Consider the following 20,178-nt stretch of genomic DNA (forward strand, 5'->3'; position numbering starts at 1 on the left):
GCCTGATGAAATGCATTCTAGAATCCTTAAAGAGATGATAGAGGAGGTATCTGAGCCTCTAGCTATCATCTTTGGAAAATCATGGGAAACAGGAGAGATTCCAGAAGACTGGAAAAGGGCAAATATAGTGCCTATCTATAAAAAGAGAAATAAGAACAACCCAGGAAACTACAGGCCAATTAGTTTAACTTCTGTGCCAGGGTAGATAATGGAGCAAGTAATTAAGGGAATCATATGTAAACACTTGGAAGGTGGTAAGGTGATAGGGAACAGCCAGCATTGATTTGTAAAGAACGTATCATGTTAAACCAATCTGATAGCTTTCTTTGGTAGGATAACGAGTCCTGTGGATAAGGGAAAAGTGGTAGATGTGGTATACCTAGACTTTAGTAAGGCATTTGATATGGTCTTGCATGATATTCTTTTAATAAACTGGGCAAATACAATTTGGATGGGAATACTATAAGGTGGGTGCATAACTGGCTGGATAACTGTACTCAGAGAGTAGTTATTAATGGTTCTCAATCCTGCTGGAAAGGTATAACAAGTGGGGTTCAACGAGGGTCAGTTTTGGGACTGGCTCCATTCAATATCTTCATCAATGATTTAGATATTGACACTGAAAGTACGCTTATTAAGTTTGCACATGATGCCAAGCTGGGAGCTTTAGAGGATAGGGTTATAATTCAAAATGATCTGGACAAATTAGAGAAATGGTCTGAGGTAAACAGGATGACGTTTAATAAAGACAAATACAAAAAGTGCTCCACTTAGGATGGAACAATCAGTTTCACACATACAGAATGGGAAGCGACCGTCTAGGAAGGAGTAAGGCAGAAAGGGATCTAGGGGTTATAGTAGAGCACAAGATAAATATGAGTCAACAGTGTGATGCTGTTACAAAAAAAGCAAACATAATTCTGGGATGCATTATCAAGTGAGTTGTGAGCAAGACACGAGAAGTCATTCTTCCACTCTATTCTGCACTGATTAGGCCTCAGGTGGAGTATTGTGTCCAGTTCTGGGCACTGCATTTCAAGAAAGATGTGGAGAAATTGGAGAGGGTCCAGAGAAGAGCAACAACAATGATTAAAGGTCTAGATAACATGACCTATGAAGGAAGGCTGAAAGAATTGGGTTTGTTTAGTTTGGAAAAGAGACGACTGAGGGGGAACATGATAACAGTTTTAAGGTATCTAAAAGGAGGTGCAATCTCAAGGTACATCTATGCTGCAGTATTATTTTGGAATAAGTGACATTATTCCGAAATAACAAAATGCACACCTACACAGGAAGGCATTATTTCAAAATAATGTTGAGATGGAGGACTTCTTACTCCAATTCCTGTAACCCTAATTTCACAAGGAGTAAGGGAAGTCCAAGGAAAACTATTCTTCCTTTGACTTCCTGCTGTGTAGAAAGTGCCAAATGCCAAATTAAGCTATTTCTTAATGCCAAATTAAGCATATCTTAATTCGACTTTTGTCCTGCTGTGTAGATGTGCCCTCATAGTGATTCTTTTACTCCAAGACCAAGCATACTTTCAACATAGTTACATTATTCCTTGCTTATGACCTATATGTGCAAATTGAAATGATTATTAATCTTGAAAATGGGTATGGGCTTTCTGTAGGTATATTATATATTACTCTTTATAGAAATCCTGGAAATCAGGGGACCCTTTGCCAAGGACACTCTATAGTGGATGTATAGAAGTCTGGATTCTCTCAACATCAGTGATTTAAAATGTCAAAAAACAATCAATTTTTCCATTTACTGTATTTTTTTTTACCCTGGAGTAAAATACTGCTAACTGATGAAGAAACTATTCTTAAATGGAATACCATTGAAATCTAATACTGGATAACTGCTGTGAGGATAATTTTTGTATGCAAATACCATAATTCAATTTGTCTAAATTTCAGATAATTTTTTATCTACTTTTGTATCACATATATTATTTTAATCAGCAAGAGAGGGCGTTTTCCTTTCATTATAGAAGAGACTGCAATATGAAAGAAACAATATTTGAAATGATGCCAGGAAAGATTTTATATATATATATATATGATGATGATAATAATAATAATATTAAACCTTCAGTATACTACAAAATATGACTGGATTTAAAACGCAGTCCCATATCACAAGTTATATTGAGACTGCTTTGCTTTCTGGAATGTTATGTCTTTTTCAATTTAGTTAATTGGAAAAATGTATTTACTTTGAAGTGGGACTTTTTTTAATGACCTGGACCAAACATACCTCTCAAGTGGTCTGAAAAGTTATTAAAAACAGGAAGTCTCTGGAGATTAACCAGCAGAATTTTCAAAGACAAAATATCATAGGATTTTCCTAGTTGTAAAGAGGTCTCCAGAAATTCAACTTAAGTGAAAATATTGTAATATTTGCTGGTGTTGAACAAGCAGAATTTTTAGTTTCATTATCTAAATTAGAGCCTGTAGAGAATGAACTATAAAAGAAGAGACAGATTAGCAAATACTAATATCAATAACATCAGTTTGAAGTACTTGAGGCTCTGGCCCTAGAACTTTACTTATGTTGAAGTCATTTATGACCATAGATGTGAAGGAAAAACATAACATATGAGTGTACAGCTGTGTGAATAATCATAGAATCCTAGAATCATAGGGCTGGAAGAGACCTCAGGAGATCATCGAGTCCAGCCCCCTGCCCAAAGCAGGACCAACCCCAACTAAATTAACCCAGCCAGAGCTTTGTCAAGCCGACACTTAAAAGCCCCTAGGGATGGAGATTCCACCACCTCCCTAGGTAACCCTTTCCAGTGCTTCACCAACCTTCTAGTGAAATAGTTTTTCCTAATATCCAACCTAGACCTCTCCCACTGTAACCTGACACCATTGCTCCTTATTCTGCCATCCGTCACTACTGTGAACAGCCTCTCTCCATCCTCTTTGGAACCTCCCTTCGGAAAGTTGAAGGCTGCTATCAAATCCCCCCTCACTCTTCTCTTCTGCAGACTAAACAAACCCAAATCCCTCAGCCTCTCCTCGGAAGTCATATGCTCCAGCCCCCTAATCATTTTGGTTGTCCTTCACTGAACCCTCTCCAATGCGTCCACATCCTTTCTGTAGTGGGAGGAGAAGGAGGGTGCAAAATTGGACACAATACTACAGATGTGGCCTCACTAGTGCCAAATAAAGGGGAATAATCACTTCTCTAGATCTGATGGCAATGCTCCTCCTAAAGCAACCTAATATGCCATTAGACTTCTTGGCTACAAGGGCACACTGTTGATTCATATCCATCTTCTCAGCCGTTGTAATCCCCAGATGCTGAACTGCTACCTAGACAGTCAGTTCCCAGTCTGTAACAATGCTTGGGATTCTTCTGTGCCAAGTTCAGGACTCTGCACTTTTCCTTGTTGAACCTCATCAGATTTCTTTTGTGCAATTAATGATGCTTAATGAGTTTGTACAGCATATCAAAACTATAAAGTGCAAAATAAAGGCAAAGTATCAATAATAATAACTCATGTTACCATGCAAGAAAAGAGAAAATGAAGATGAAGATTAAAAAAAGTAACACCCACCCTTTTCAAATAATCAGGTTAAAGGTGTGCAAGACTGGCAATATGCTACAATCCATACTGTATTATGCAATATTACAAGTAAATTTCTTGAATTTGTTTGTTTTCAAGCTATACAATATAAGCCAGATACAAAGTTTATAGAAGAAAATAAAAAAGACTCTGCTGTTGACTTCAGTAACCTTTGGACCTGGCCATAGGTTTGTGCAGTTGTACATTATTATGAAATTAAATCTGAATATTTTGAGGGACAGTCTGACTTTATTTGACCTATACTGCCATATTCAATCCCCTTGCAAAATGAAACAAATGTTGATCCTTTGTGCAATTTAGAAAAAAATGTCTGGAGTGTCAGAAAATTCAAAAATGTGGGGGAGCTTTTCCTCCCAAATTTTAGAGATTTTTTTTGTTTAAAATATTTTTCTCACTAGAAAAAATGTCAACAGGCTCACTTGTTTGTTTACCTGAATTCCATTTAAAATTATTTTGTCCAAACAATTCATTGATATAATCCTTCTTTCCCAGTTGATGTATTGTGGAATCTAAATCCCAAAGTTAATCATGAGTCCTGAAGTTCTAGGAGCTCTTCACAGATCCCTTCCTTGCTACTAAAAGACACCACATCAATTAGTCTCACAAAATGCATGTGTAAACTAGTCTGAGTGAACAAGTCTATCTGCATGCAAATAATCAAACAACATGTCTGGAAAGGTGTAGTTTAAATTAGAGCACTTTAATAAATCAGTATTAGTTGCAAATATATATATATATATATATATTAACTTGAAGTTCTATTGGAATGAGATGGAAAGGATTCATTCCCACTTTACAGAATCATGCTGTGAAAGAAAAGAAAGACAGGATGTTTACTATCAGTTAGAGGATTTGAGGTCAGGAGGGACCTCTTGTCCTTTTGATCTGATTGGCTATTGAATGCCAAATGATCTATATTTAGTGTAACAGAGCTTTGAACTGATAATTAGAGGAAGCAGTTTGGAACCTATAAATCTCTAAAGTCAGACAATTGATTACGGTATCCAGAATAGCTGTAAAGCAGATATATGGACATGAATGGTTCAATGAAGTCAATAAAAATCCTTCCATTAATGTTAATTGACTTTGGATGAGACTCCATCTTTCTAAGTTCATCAGTGAGTCCATGAAATTTATATTTGTAAGAAATTTTCAACAAGCTCCCAAAGGTGTTTTTGGGCCATGTGATGATGTTACAGATGACTTGTAAAGTAAATAAGAACACATAAAGAAGATCTTTCTTATCTCAGTGACATATACATACTTATTCTTTGAATTGCTCAAATTACTGTTTTATAAAAGGTACCATTCATTTTTTTTCCTAACACACTGGATCCCAGATGTCCAGAAATTCCAGTGACCCTGGTGGCCCCAGAATCCATCGGCAGAGTGTCTGGAATTGACTTCCTCTGGTCCAGAAATATCTCTTGTTCGGGACTAGTCTGGTCCTTAGAGTCAGAGACCAGGGAGGTCCAACCTGTACTGCAAAGTAAAACCCATGCCATTAAGTCTCAGAGTCCAGGCCATTTTACATGAGCTCATGGGGTTTGGGACCTGTACTCAGTCTTTTCTTTATAATTTAGAAAATTACCCAGAGAAGCCACCATACAAGAATTCTAGACGATCAGAGATTTGTTCCCAAATCCATATTCCAAGCTAGTTCTCTAACCACTGAAGTATCCACCTTTAATCTGAAAGCAGTAGCACAACAGCAATAATAACCACTTACCAATCTCTGCAGATATCTCCAAGAAATGAAAGTGAGCATATGTAAGTCAGATCAGGTTTAATATTGGATATAGGGGGAAAAAACAGCCCACAGTCCCACAGACAGAGATTTAATTTCATCACAAGCATAATCTCATAGAAATCAGTAAAACTGTTCCTTTGGATAAAATTGCACAGATGCAAGCGTTTGCAGAGTCAGAGCCATAGACATCAAAGTTAGATATGAAATGTTTATCACTAACCCAAATGCTGCATGAAAGTTGCCTACTATAGTCTTCATGTAAACAGTCAAATAAGTTTAGTTGCAGTAAAGGTCACTGAAGTTTACAAAGCTGGGCTGATTTATAGTTGTTCTTTCTTCTCTCTAACTCCTCTGTTTCCAAAGTTAAATTATGCAGCATGCAATTTTCCATGCAAAGTAAGATACAAGCTATAATTTATATTCATTAAAACTCAGGATGGGAGAGTTGGGTGCTTCTACACTGGCCCAGAGCACAAAATAAGATATGCAATTTGAGCTATGCAAATTGTATATCTTATTTCAAAATAGATTTTTTTTGGTGCTGTCTACACGGCACCAAATTTCAAAATAACCCTCTATTCTGAAATATCCCTTACTCCTCGTTGAATGAGGCTTACGGGGACATTGGAATAGTGAGCCTGTTATATTTCAAAATAACAGGCTTACTGTAAAGATGCGGGATAGCTATTCCAGGATGCTTCAGTATCCCAAAATAGCATTGCAGTGTAGATGTAGCCCACGGGTCCAAGCCAATTATAGACAGACATATGCTTCCAAAGCCCCTCCCCTAAAAACATTCTGTTTTATATAGTTTTAACACACAATAATGTCAAAAGATGCTGTTCAACCTTATTTTTACCTGGAGGAGAAAAAAAAATTCAGAGCAGGAGTTCTTGTGAAGCCACATACATCCAAGTTGGCTACTTTATCTTGCTAGTTACTGCATTCTTCTATATAGTCATATTCAGCAGCAAATCATATTTTAGCAGAAACAAAGAAGACTTCTCAATATTCAAGCACAATGAGCAAATTCAATTCCAGCTCACTCTCTGAGTCACATAAAAATCCTCTACAGTGCTGGCCTACTCTCTCATTTTAACTGGTTTAGAACACCTGGTGACCAATTACTAAGGAAGCTACTGAGTCTGTGTACACATTTTCATCTGGTCCACTTATAAATCTTAGCAGCATCAAGCTTGTTCCTTTAGTACCCTCACCTATTCCCCACTCAGAATGCAATGCAGCATTCCACCAGTAAATTTATTTTTTGCCTGATAACCTTAAAAGGTGTGTCTCCAATTTTACATTATTCCTATAAATACCAGTTTTCACATACACCCACACAGTGGCTGGCTGAATAGTCTACTTCTTTCTTTGGTGCATCTGGTTATGAGTATTGAGTAATATGCCCAATTACAAAGCAGAAGATACATAATACACACAGATCATGGGATCATCTCTAAACATAACATTTTCTATGAGGTGTGAACTTTCATTTCACAGAAAGCAGCTTGGTACTAGCATATAATTAGAACATGCAGGATAAATGTTATTAAGTACCTGAACTTATTTTCTCTATCGTACATAGAAAAAAAACTAGGAAAAAAATCTGTGTTCATGCCAAAGTAAAAACAGTTATAAGAGATTTTTTTAAGGGTTCTTTAATAAGCTTGACATCTGTAGGACAAAGCTTGTAAATCAAGGAAGCTTTATATTAAGGAAGCAAATATCTGTGGATTCCTTATGACTATCAATCCTTCTGAAGCGCAGTGAAGCAAAAAGCAATTTAAACAAAACAACATTCTATCAGCGGAATGCACATAATAAAAGCAGTAAACAAGGAGGGGAAATTAAGCAACTCAGATTAATTAAATAGTATATTTATTGAATGGTTTAAAGCAGGGTGTTTGGGAACCTTTTGGGGGCTGGGGCCCACTGAAACACAGAAAAGTTAGATGGGGATTTTGTGTGCTCCAGCCCTGCCATAGGGCTCCCCAAAGCTGGGTGGGGCCCTGAGCCTTACGGTCTGGATCCAGGCAAGCTGGGGGCCAAATCCAGCCCCTGGGCCTGAGGTTTCCCACCTCTGGTTTAAAAGATTTATAGAACATCATTCAATTTCTTAATTCCAAAATATACTGAACTGTCATTATTTTGTGTTTCTGAATTAGTGCCAGAAGAAACAATGAATACAACTGCTTATTAATTAACCAAACAAAAACAAAATAAACAGAGTTGGTTATCATGAAATTTCACCTAACAGAGCCCAAAATGTGATTGCATTAAATCAAATCCTGTCTTAAACTAAAACAAAAAACAGGACTATGTAGCACTTTAAAGACTAACAAGATGGTTTATTAGGTGATGAGCTTTCGTGGGCCAGACCCACTTCCTCAGATCAAATAGTGGAAGAAAATTGGCACAACCATATATACCAAAGGATACAATAAAAAAAATGAACACATATGAAAAGGACAAATCAAATTTCAGAACAGAAGGAGGATGAGGGGGGGAGGTAAATGTCTGTGAGCTCATGATATTAGAGGTGATAATTGGGGAAGCTATCTTTGTAATGGGTAAGATAATTAATGTCTTTGTTTAGACCGAGGCATAAAGTGTCGAATTTAATCATGAATGATAGTTCAGAGGATTCTCTTTCTAGTCTGGTGTGAAAAGGTCTTTGAAGCAGGATGCAGGTAATCAAGTCATTGAGACAATGCCCTTAGTCTCCTATAGACAACCACCTAACCTCAAGATAATTCTCACCAACAACCGCAGGACATACCACACTAATACCAACCCTGGAACCTTCCCTTGCAACAAACCCCGTTGCCAGCTTTGTCCACATATTCACTCTGCTGATACCATTATTGGATCTAACCAAGTGAGTTATAAGATCAAGAATACATATTCCTGCGCATCCAGAAATATAATTTATGCTATCATGTGCCGAAAGTGTCTGTCTGCTTTGTACATTGGACAAACATCTCAGACACTTCGCCAAAGGATCAATGCCCACAAAACAGATATTAGACAGGATCACGAAGAAAAAACAGTTTCTTTCCATTTCAACCAGAAAGGACACTGTCTTAATGACTTAATTACCTGCATCCTGCTTCAGAGGCCTTTTAAATCTGAACTTAAAAGGGAATCCTCTGAACTGTCATTCATGATAAAATTCGACACTCTACGCATGGGTCTCAACAAAGACCCCAGTTATCTTACCCATTACAAAGATAGCTTCCCCAATTATCTCCTCTAATACCATTAGCTCACAGACATTTACCTTCCCCCGGCCCCCCACATTCCCCTTCTGTTCTGAAATTTGATTTGTCCTTTTCATATGTGTTCTTTTTTTTAATTGTATCCTTTGGTATATATCGTTGTGACTATTTTCTTCCACTATTTGATCTGAGGAAGTGGGTCTGGCCCACGAAAGCTCATCATCTAATAAACCATCTTGTTAGTCTTTAAAGTGCTACATAGTCCTGTATTTTGGTTTATACTAAGATATTGTGACAGTCAATGTTTTAATAGCTTGTTGTCAAATGTATCATTTCCATAAACCTTGGAATTTAATAGTGTGTTTTATATTTTAATCTATATGAAAGTTAATCTAAAATTGGGTAGTTATATTTACATGGTAATGAAACTTTCATCCAGAGAGCTTATATATTGCAACAGATAAAGAAAAACATGACCACCAAAAAACAAGGTATATAAATATTGGTCTTTCAGAATCTATTCTGAACACTTCAGGATTTGGGAAAATTTGAAATCTGGACCTAAGCTTTACAGCTTGGGCCCACATCTACTTTAAATTACACAAAATGCTATAGCAGAACTAATTGAAAATATGCTTATGATCACTATTATTCTTTTGCATTCTAGCAGCACAGGGTATGTCTACACTACCACCCTACTCAAACTAGGGTGGTAATGTAGGCAACCAGAGTTGCAAATGAAGCCCGGGATTTAAATTTCCCGGGCTTCATTTGCATATTGCCGGGTGCCGCCATTTTTAAATGTCCGCTAGTGCGGACTCCGTGCCGCGCAGCTACAAGCGTAACGGACTAGGTAGTTCGGACTAGGCTTCCTATTCTGAACTACCCTTACTCCTCGTGGAATAGGAAGCCTAGTCCGAACTACCTAGTCCATGCCGCGTGTAGCCGTGCGGCACAGAGTCTGCACTAGCGGACATTTAAAAATGGTAGCGCCCGGCAATATGCAAATGAAGCCCAGGAAATTCAAATCCCGGGCTTCATTTGCAACTCCGGTTGCCTACATTACCACCCTAGTTCGAACTAGGGTGGTAGTGTAGACATACCCCCACAGAGGTCATGGCCAAACACAGAATGCCTTTTTTATCCCTAGATACTGCATAGAATATACTCAGGGTCACTGTTCTTAAGAGCTTATGCTCTCAATAAACAAGACAAAGGATGGGAGAAAATGTGTGTGTTTATTCCTACTTTATTGCTCAGAATCTGTGGCATGGAGATTATGTGATAAAATCTGTCAGAGGTAGGACTTTAATTCATTTCCAGGTCTGCACATTAACAATACCAACCTTGCTTCCTCTTTAGATACCTGGGGCTTTTATAAAGCTAGTATTTACATAATTTGGAACCATATACCCAAAATTGTTTTGAAAAATGTACTGAAAACCAGGAACCACTTAAAGATGTAAACTGTCATCCCTGGAGTACCTTATATTCTCTTTAAGGCCACACTGCTAGCACACAACCACATAAACTGCCGCATTGGCACAATGCAGTTCCACTAACAGGTGCAGAAAGTAAAGGGATAGATTAAATGACAGGGAACTAGTTTTTGTTCTTTTTTTTTTAATTTTATTTTTTATTTTGAAAGAGGTGCATTTTGTGTGTTTCTTTGTTTAAAGTAACAAAATACCAATAGTATTTTAGTGATCCAGTTATTTAACTTATGAGTCAAGGGCATGAATACAGGTTGCACTTCCCTAAACTGGAGTTCTCTGGTCCGGCACCTAGGGATGTAAAATCCCAGTTAATCAATTAAACGTTAGGTTGACCTAACATTTAACCAGTTAACTGGCTAAGTGAGTTTTGAGCTGGGGCCGGAGCTGACACTGGTTCCCAGCTCCCAACCTCCTCCAGAGCAGCCCCTGCTTGCAGGGTACCCAGGCCTACTGAGAGAGAGGCTGCTCTGGACAAGAGTAGCCCCTATCTGCCATGGTGGCCCCTGCAGGGCTAGAAAAGCTCCTTGCCCACAGCAGGTGATGAGCTGTGTCAGCTCCCATCAGCTACCAGTTAACTGGAACTGGTAAACTTTACCCATTTTGGATAACCGGTTAACCTTTCACATCCCTACCAGCAACTCCATGGTCCCAGCGGGGGGCTGGTAGCTGGGAGCCCTGAGAGCTGGTAGAGCAGCTAGCTGGTCAGAAGCCCAACGTGCAGCCCAGCAGGGTTGCCAGGGGGTTTGGAAACCAAGTGCATGGCCCAGAAGGGTTATCTGGAGGGGCTGGGAAGCCCAATGGGGCCAGGCCAGGCCTGGGGATGCCAGTGGCAGGGGAGATAGAAATGACCTCACCTCATCTAGCAAAACCACTTATCTGAGACCAGTCAGATCCCAAGGGTGCTGAACCATGGAAGTCCAATCTATAGCAAGTTCACAGTTTGTAGTCAGATGATGATAGGAAACATTAGGTACGACATAGCTAAGAAACAAAATTGTTTCCACTCATAGTTCTAGTTGCAGGGCCAGATATGGTCCTGTGATTGCCACACACCCAGTGGGAGGTGGGGAAGCAAGGATTCTATGCAGCAGTATGAACCTTTATTCAGTGCTGTTTCATTACTCATGTAACAATTGGGAGGGGATGTGGAATATTATATCATACCACTTGCATTTTTTACATAGTGAAGTAGGGAAAGATTTAGTACAAGTTGAACATCTGTTAACCAGGACTCCCTGGTCCAGCAACATGCATTGACCGACAGGACCACGGATGTTCCAGGATCAGAGTCCCAGTGGAAGAATGGCAGTTAGGCTGTCTGGTGTGCTGCATCTGGGCTGCTAGGTATAACCAGCAAGGCTGCCCTGTGTGGCCAGGAGCCTGGTGCACTGTAGCAGGGCTGCCCAGCATGTCCAGGAGCCCAGCATGCAGGGAACTGGGCTGGAGTGGAGCTGCCCAGCATAGCAAGGAAAGGGTAGCAAGGCCAGCAACCAGTCTAGGGCTGGAGGGGGCAGTAGAAGAAGGGCCAGATATGACCTACTCTGGTCCAGAAAAATCCCTCATCCGGGAATGGTCAGGTTTTGAAGGTGCCAGACAACGGAGTTCCACCCTGGAACTCGTATCCTTTTTCTTCTCATCCTTTGCAACCAAAATTAAAATGAATTTAAACATTTGGAGACTTGATTTCAAATCAGTTGGGCTTCATTCATTTTTAATAATTGCTACTGCTGGAAACTGGCAACTAGTATTAAAGTGTTATATTGAAAAGAGATTCTTCTTGTTTTGAGAAATTGCATGGATATTCAGAACAGTTCTTCACAGCTGAAAGGGCCATGAAGTTTGCAGGGGTCCCGCAGCAGATAGAGGGAGTCAGTTTAATTACAGGAGGTGTTGTGGTGCAGGAGACCAACTGAAAATCTTATTACCACTAAGAGAATGTACCCAGCTGACAATGATTGCCTGCTGACATCTCACAGATGCTCTCCCTTCTACTGCTTATGCATTCCTCTGTCCATTGCCCTACTGCAAGGGTTCTTCTTAGGTGGCGGTTCAAATCCAGTTCCCCCTTGGATCAGCTAAGTGGTCTCATTAGCTTGAACAGAAGAAGGATTATGCAAGTTTTAGGACTTCTGTGGAATTGCACTAAGGGAAAAATTTACATTCTATCACTCCCCTATTTGTTTTGAAACAGCAATACCGGGATCCAAATTTTTCATCTTATTTAAAAGACATACATTGTTTCATAATGGCATGAGTAAATTACAATACTTCTGACTAGAGTTAGTTCAGAGGAGAAGAGATAGCACAAGTACTCAAACAATTTTCATCTTTCATTACACCACTTCAATATAGAAGGCAGAAAAACTAAAATATTTTCTTTTTAATGTGTACAGGAAATGGTGTTTTCTTTCCAGTGCTGATTGTAATCATTCTTATTACACAACCAGATCTTTTAGCACAAATAGACTTGTGCTTCAGATAATGATTTTCCCATTTAGGAAGAGGCCTCATACCATTTCAGGAAAGAAAATTACTATGGAGTTTATTAGGTTTTTTTTTTCATGCTAGAAAGGCAGCTTGAATTAACACTTCCATGCCTTTCTATCTAGCCCCAGGGAGAGTTCTAGTTGTTGAGCAGACATTCATCATATGATTCTGTTGTGAATTGGCACCTCCTTCCCAACTACCAAAAGTCCTATGTCTGTGCGGTGAGGAAGCAGTTTGACAATCCTCATAGGGCACTGCAAGCTAACTGCTATATTCAGCTCAAGCACTATCCCCCCTGTGTGCTCCTTAAAGTTTAGAAGCATTTAGGTCCCCAGTACACCAAAACTTTTAAGTACATAATTAAGTCCATCTCTGTTTCTCAAAGATTTGGTTAGTTTTAGCCATGTGCTTAGATCCTTAAGACTGTGCCTAAATCCTTTGTTGAACAGAGATGAATTGCTGAATGTGGTTCCAAGCAAAGAAAAAGCACTAACAAGAAGGTTATGACCACCGTAGCAAGGATGCAGAATAGTGTCATAAACACCTATTTGCTGGAAGTAAATATAGGAAAGAATATATTTTAGGTTTCTAAGGAAGCTGAGGTAACAAGCACAAGGCTTGTTAGCCTATCAAAGAAAGCTGTCAGGTTGCTTTGATGTGATTTGTTCTTGACAAATCCTTGCTGACTGGTACTTATCTCTTTATTATTTTCAGGAGGTTTTCTTAATTATTCACTCCATTATCTTTCTTGGCACCGAAGTTAAGTTGACTGGCATACAACTCTGCCTTTGGATTTACTTCTCAATAATCTAAGAATGTGTCCAGATGTTTTCTGGTAACTTCCAATTGACTTCCTTCAGGGAAACCATAAGTGAAATATACGGTACTTTGAAAATGAAAGCATGAGCTACAGAAAAATGCTGATAATATTCAGTACACAAAGCCCAACACATCAGGATCCAGCTTTGTTTTTATTTTTTTTCAAATAAGTTCACTGTGGCTACGTCTACACTGGCCCCTTTTCCGGAAGGGGCATGTAAATTTCACCAGTCGTCGTAGGGAATTCCGCGGGGGATTTAAATATCCCCCGCAGCATTTAAATAAAAATGTCCGCCGCTTTTTTCCGGCTTTTAAAAAAGCCGGAAAAGAGCGTCTAGACTGGCCCCGATCCTCCGGAAAAAGTGCCCTTTTCCGGAGGGTCTTATTCCTACTTTGAAGTAGGAAGTGCCCACTTTTTCTGGAGGATCGGGGCCAGTCTAGACGCTCTTTTCCGGCTTTTTTAAAAGCCGGAAAAAAGCGGCGGACATTTTTATTTAAATGCCGCGGGGGATATTTAAATCCCCCGCGGATTTCCCTACGACGACTGGTGAAATTTACATGCCCCTTCCGGAAAAGGGGCCAGTGTAGACGTAGCCTGTATGTTTAGGGTACGTCTACACAGCAGAGCTAAAGTCAGAATAAGCTACACAACTTCATCTACGTCAATTGCATAGCTTAAGTCGAAATAGCTTAACTCGGATTTTGGCACTGTCTACACAGCAGGAAGTTGAAGGAAGAACACTGGAACCAATGGGAGCCATGAGGCTCTGTGGCCATGGTGCTGGTAAAGAAGCACTCCGGCGTGGCCAGTTAGCAGCTTTCTTAAAGTGGTTTCATGGACCACTTCGCGAAACTCTGACTTAGGTGATTAAATCAAAATGTGTATAACATAGATTTTAAAGATAGAAGTAGCAGCAGGAGCCATAATACGCTATGGAAAACTGGGCCAGGTTATGTGCTGAGCAGAATTTCCATTTGGTTCTCTTTGTAGTCATGGTGATAAGATGTCTATAGAGTCTGTTATAGCTCCCTGATTCTCTCTACCAAGCATTAGCATGGATAAAGGTAACTGGAAGCTGCCAAAATATGTGCCAGCTGGCAATGTCCCCAGTAATGATCCATCAGCTAAGGATAGCTGAGAAGTAATGTACTTGACCACCTGGCTTTCCTGGTATTGCTCACTTCCAACACTCCCTTCTGTTCCCTGTTTTAGGAGATGTGAGAAAACTGTCACTGCAGTCAGGTATACTGATTCTACATATATTGGCTATGTCTAGACTACATCCCTTTTTTGTAAAAGAGATGTAAATTAGACGTATCACAATTGCTAATGAAGCGGGGATTTAAATCTCCTCCGCTTCATTAGTATAAAAATGGCTGCCGCTTTTTTCTGCACGAAGCTTTGTTGGAAAAAAGCGCCAGTCTAGACGCTGATCTTGCGGAAAATAAAGCCTTTTCCGAAAGATCCCTTATCCCTCTATGAAATAAGGGATCTTTCGGAAAAGGCTTTAATTTCTGCAAGATCAGCGTCTAGACTGGCGCTTTTTTCTGACAAAGCTCCGTGTGGAAAAAAAACGGCAGCCATTTTTATGCAAATGAAGTGGGGGAGATTTAAATCCCCGCTTCATTAGCAATTGCGATACGTCTAATTTACATCTCTTTTACGAAAAAGGGATGTAGTCTAGACGTAGCCATGGAGATCCTCCCATAACAAGGCTTCCCATAAAGGTCATAGGGTAATAGTCCATATCCTCTACGCCACCACAGCAGTGCAAAGAGGATGCCGATTGGCAATGAATCTCCCCATTCTGTTCAGATAGGAGGAATTAATATAAAAGAATAAGTGAAAAAAAAACCTATATGGCTGAAATCTTAGCTTTGCTGACTCCTATTGGAATTTCACCATTTATGTCAACAAAGGTAAGATTTCACTCAATAAGTGATGTTTTTTTACCCCTTTCATAGCATACCAAGTCTTTTATCTGAACTTATTTTTATCTCTGTAATTACTGCTCTCACAATATTAGTCCATAACCTACCTGTTTATGTGTGTGGATACAGGTATATACATCTTAAATGTTTTCATTCATCCCCTGTATTGTATCACTGCATATTTATAGTCAGTCCCTGATTTTTACATCATGTCTTCTCTCTTGCCCAGTGACCAATATTGCAACTACACAATTTTCCTGATATTCCAAAGAATACTCTAGCATCCTTCATAGGTAGTGCTTCATAGGTATTGTATGTGTGTTATAAGGGGGTGGGCACTTTTCTACCAGCTGGGAGAGATTCACTGCTCTGTCCTCAGCAGAGAACTGCTTCTGTAGCTGAAGGAGAAATGCCCTTCCCCCAGCCAGGCAGTTCCATGCACAACAGCCCTAAACCCTTGGGTGGGGCTCATTAAGCAGTTGTGGGGCAGTATTGCTGCACAGCTTAGGGAGAATCGTGGGGGTGGGTAGCAAGAAAATGTCAGAAGAGTCTCCATTACACCTATTAGCCTGTGATTGACTCAAATCTTTCCATCCATGTCTTTCCTGAATTTTCTAGGTGGTTTTACTTCCTGTGTGCTAGAAACACAATTTCAGCTTACTGACAATCAGAAAATGAGCCAAATTCTAATCATCCATATGGACAAACTGAGAACTCCTAGAATAACGATTTTGCAGGTCTTGAATCTTTTCCACCTCTTGCATTTTGTCCAAAGAGATGTGAGAACTTGAGTAATTCTGGTACATATAGTAATTACATCCTTAAAACATTTCAAAATTACAGCCTTATAAGAAATTACAAACCACATAATGTATTTTGTATTTTGCATGTATTTTTCTACTATGCTATTAAGAGAGATCATTTTTTAGAAAAAAAATGAAATAGAATTTTGGCATTCTAATAACTTGAGAGTTATTTTAGATGGAGTATATGGGCAAAAGGTATTAATATAACCAAGTCACCATCCATCATTATACAGCTGGAAAAATGGTTCAGGGTTTGGTATACAGAGACCTCAACCTTTTTAGTATAATAGAAAACCATTAACAATACTTTTAACCTTTTATAAGAAGAAAAGAAGCAAGAACAGTTAAATAATTAGAAATTTAAAGTATTAAATAAGGCTTTCATTTTAACAATAAACCTTTTTCTGCAACTGGAAACAGTGTTAGATGGGAGGAAGGGGGAACTTAGGGTTAGATGGTATCAGATATGAAAATAATTTTCCTTTCTGGGGAAAAGAGGAGTTAATTGAAATAGGCAAGAGTTGATTTTGTTTCTGCTTTTTTAAAAACCCAATCCCACTTCATTTCAGATGGTATTTGAGATTGAGTTAGCATTGGTAGGGTATGTCTACACTGTGGGCAGAAGTCAAATTAAGATATGCAACTTCAGCTACATCAATTGTGTAGCTGAAATCAAAATGGCTTAATTTGGCTTTTGGTGTGTCTACACAGCAGGAAGTCAAAGGAAAAACACTCTTCCTTTGACTTTCCTTACTCCTCGATAAAATGAGGATTACTACAGTCAGAGTAAGAAGCCTGTTATTTCAAAAATATTTCAAAATAATGGGCTTGCTGTGTAGACACTCACTTTGTTATTTTGAAATAACGTTAGTTATTTCAAAATAACACTTCAGTGTAAACATAGCCATACAGACATATATATCATCTATCATATATATCACTTCTCTCTGGCCCATTGTGGTCAGGACATCTCTCAAGGGCAATGAAGGCCATGTCTCCCAGGAGAAGGCAATGATGGTGAAGCTCACTCTAGTAGTTTCCATCTGTTCTTCAACATTTTCATTAAAAAGCTTATTCTTTAAGAACCAAAGGGGCGTGATGAGTGGAATAGCAACCCCCTTATCGTTTTGTCCACTAATTAGACCCAGTTTTTGACACATACGTTTTAGTTAGCTGACTTTTGGACCCACATTTTTCTATTTAACAAAGATTATGGTGCTCTATGGAAAGGATGATGACCTTTTATATCATTGTTACAATCACTGTTGCACAATTGGACTGTATTTGATACAAAGTATGTCATATAAGATATCAATGGAAAGGTTACAATCTATCAAGTGAGATTACTCTGGTTAAATCCATGTATTATCACTATATCTGAAGTTATAACTATTTGCCAAGTATTTGCATCTTAGGCTATGTCTACACACCAGTGAAAAGTCAGAAAAAGATATCCAAATTGTGAACTGCAATTTGCATATCTTTTCCAGCTTTTTTTCTGAAAGATGCTCTTCTGAAATTTGGCTCATGTACATGGGACCAAATTTCATAAAAAACTCCTCTTTGGGACATCCCTTATTCCTCTCACCGAGAGGAATACAGGGATGCTGAAAGAACATGTCCGGTTTTTTGGAAACTGTTCCAAAAAAGCAGACCCGTTCCTTGGATGCAGAAGAGCTTTTCCGGGATACCTCTGATATCCTGGAAAAGCTCAGAAAGTTAGATATAGACTTAAATGTGTTTGTCTTTTGTGGGTGAGACCCACAATATAGCTTATATCCAACCTCATCAATGCATTATGAATAATCATTCAAGGTAGGCCAGTAAACAGAATCAACTCATCAGAACATAAGAACAGATATTGGGTCAGACCAATGGTCCATCTAGCCCAATATCCTGTCTTCTGACAGTAGCCAGTGACAGGTGCTAGAGGGAATGAACTCAACCTGTGATCCCCAGGTGATCTCCCAACTCTCAGGATTGTTCTTCCTGATATCAAGGAACCAATGGATACCTCTATGATGCAACAAAACATGTAAGAGCATGTGACATGGATATGTAACCTCAGGCTTAATCTTTGTCAATAACTTTCCATACACAGGGGCTGTGGGCTTCCTTTGTACATGGCAGAGGAGATAAAAGACACCAGATCTGTTTCCATTTTGCTTAATTCTTGCTCGAATTATCTAGACTATGGATTTATAACTAAAAGCAATATTTTGAACAATGTACTGAAAACATTCTAATCTTTGGCAAGTTACCAGAGAGACTTTTGTAAATCAGGATATTTGGGTAAGATCTGAGCTTTATATTGACCTGTGGGTGAGTGTCTGATCCTTTGGGATTAAGTGTGCTCTCACATATGTTGAAATAGGTTTTCAATAACTCTCTCATAATATTAGATTTGTTTGTCTTGACAGTTCCAAGGGAATGCCTATAGGGGACTGTGTCTGGTTTTTGCTTCACTAGTGTGGTACTGCAAAAGATCTTTTGTTACTGACCTAGTTGTTGCCAGCAAGAGTAATTCTCAGGTCTGACACTGGGTTCTTGAAGTACAAAACATGCTGCACAAGTATCTGTCAAACACAAGCAGTTTATTTCCTGACAGTTTTCAGCTGTGACCCTTAATTAAAAGAACAACATGATAAGAAAAGCGACATCTTACATCCCTTCTGCTAGCTGGGAACCCCGTGTCAGCTGCGGATGAGTGGGAGGTCGTTTAGGCTTCTGAGGTACCGATAACAGAGTCCATCGGTGAGGTCCAAATTGCCATATTGTGATGCAGCTTTAAATACAGTGTCTCTACCTTGTTTTGCAGTTTGGAATTTTCCAGGGGTTACTTAATGTTTGCTAATGTATGTCTCAACTGTTAACTATCGATTTGGTACTACTTATCCTTTGAGCTTGTTTACATGATCAGTACATCTGGGTAAACCAAATTGTTATGCATTCCTGCCCTTTTCCCTACCTTATCTATAACTTATTTTTGCTACATTAGCACCATAGCTTATCTTAAATGGCGTATGTTCCTAAAGGCTTGCTTCTGGCTCGTCAGATATAGGGGAAGGGAGGAATGCATGTCATGCCACCCCTATATTTGACACATATAAAGTTCTTCTGCAATTAACCCCTACACTAGTGAAACTAACTATAGAGTAGACCACCAGCTTTGGGTGTTGTTTGCCCTCTTTCTTGCAGCCTGCCCTGATTGTTGCATTTTCAGTGTGATCCATTCCAGGTATCTGTCACAAACATCATTTTAATAATATTATTAGGCTTTCTTGCTTAGACTTATTAAGTCTGTTTTTCTTCCTTACTATTTCCCAGCCACACTTTTTACAGATAGTTATGACATCTTATGATTTTTTCCCCATATTTTCTACATCTATTGAGATCTGGGAATCAGAGTGTGCTATGGTGCCAAAGAGAGGGTACATCTGAACCTTAGTCTCAAATAATTATGGGCAATAACTAAGAAGAAAATAAGGGTAATAGTGAGGTCATAGGGCTATAATCAAGGAACCAGTGGGACATCAAGGACTGGACACTGGACAGCACCCATTGTTCACCGAATGTATCTAGGAATCAGGGGACTCTGCCCAGAAGATCTCTGTCTGAACATGTGATTGGATGGAAGAATATAAATAGATCCCATAGTCACAGAACTCTTCCTCCTCAATCCTCCAGTTTCCTCCTGGATTTATAATTGCCACTTTGGCTAGCTCCAGTAGGAGGTCCTGCAATTTCATGGGGCCATGGACAGGGTGTTCACAAATCAGAAGGTTCAAGAAAAGGTGCAGCAATGAACTTCAGAAAGGTTCTTGAGAAGCCAGAAAAGGGGCTGCAATCAGGCACACTTGAAATAAATATGTGCCAGAGTATGACTCACAATGCAAAAAAGGGCAAATTTCAGGAATAGGGCTCAACTGTGTTATGTACATGCTTATGTTCACTCTTCTAGGAAGAAGTCACCAGTTGAAATATAAGCCTCCATGGATGGCAGAAGGTCCTGCCACTTATTATCCAAGTGGGACACAAGCACTTGAGCGACCACCCAGTAGAA

The 20,178-nt window shown here is 39.2% G+C and overlaps 1 long non-coding RNA gene across 4 annotated transcripts in view; it reads left to right on the top strand.

Annotated features, from left to right (window-relative positions):
* Window positions 1–20,178, top strand: part of LOC112544216 (uncharacterized) — a 50,542-nt gene that overhangs the window by 17,591 nt on the left and 12,773 nt on the right. The window contains exon 1 of one of the 4 annotated variants that reach the window (XR_012901731.1): window positions 15,055–18,407. The exons of the other annotated variants lie outside the window; for them this stretch is intronic. This is a non-coding gene — a long non-coding RNA (uncharacterized LOC112544216). Of the gene's footprint in view, window positions 1–15,054; window positions 18,408–20,178 lie in introns of those variants that run through there. 4 annotated transcript variants of the gene reach the window in all.

The sequence above is a fragment of the Pelodiscus sinensis genome, chromosome 2 (genome assembly GCF_049634645.1).
Source record: "Pelodiscus sinensis isolate JC-2024 chromosome 2, ASM4963464v1, whole genome shotgun sequence".
NCBI lineage: Eukaryota > Metazoa > Chordata > Testudines > Trionychidae > Pelodiscus > Pelodiscus sinensis.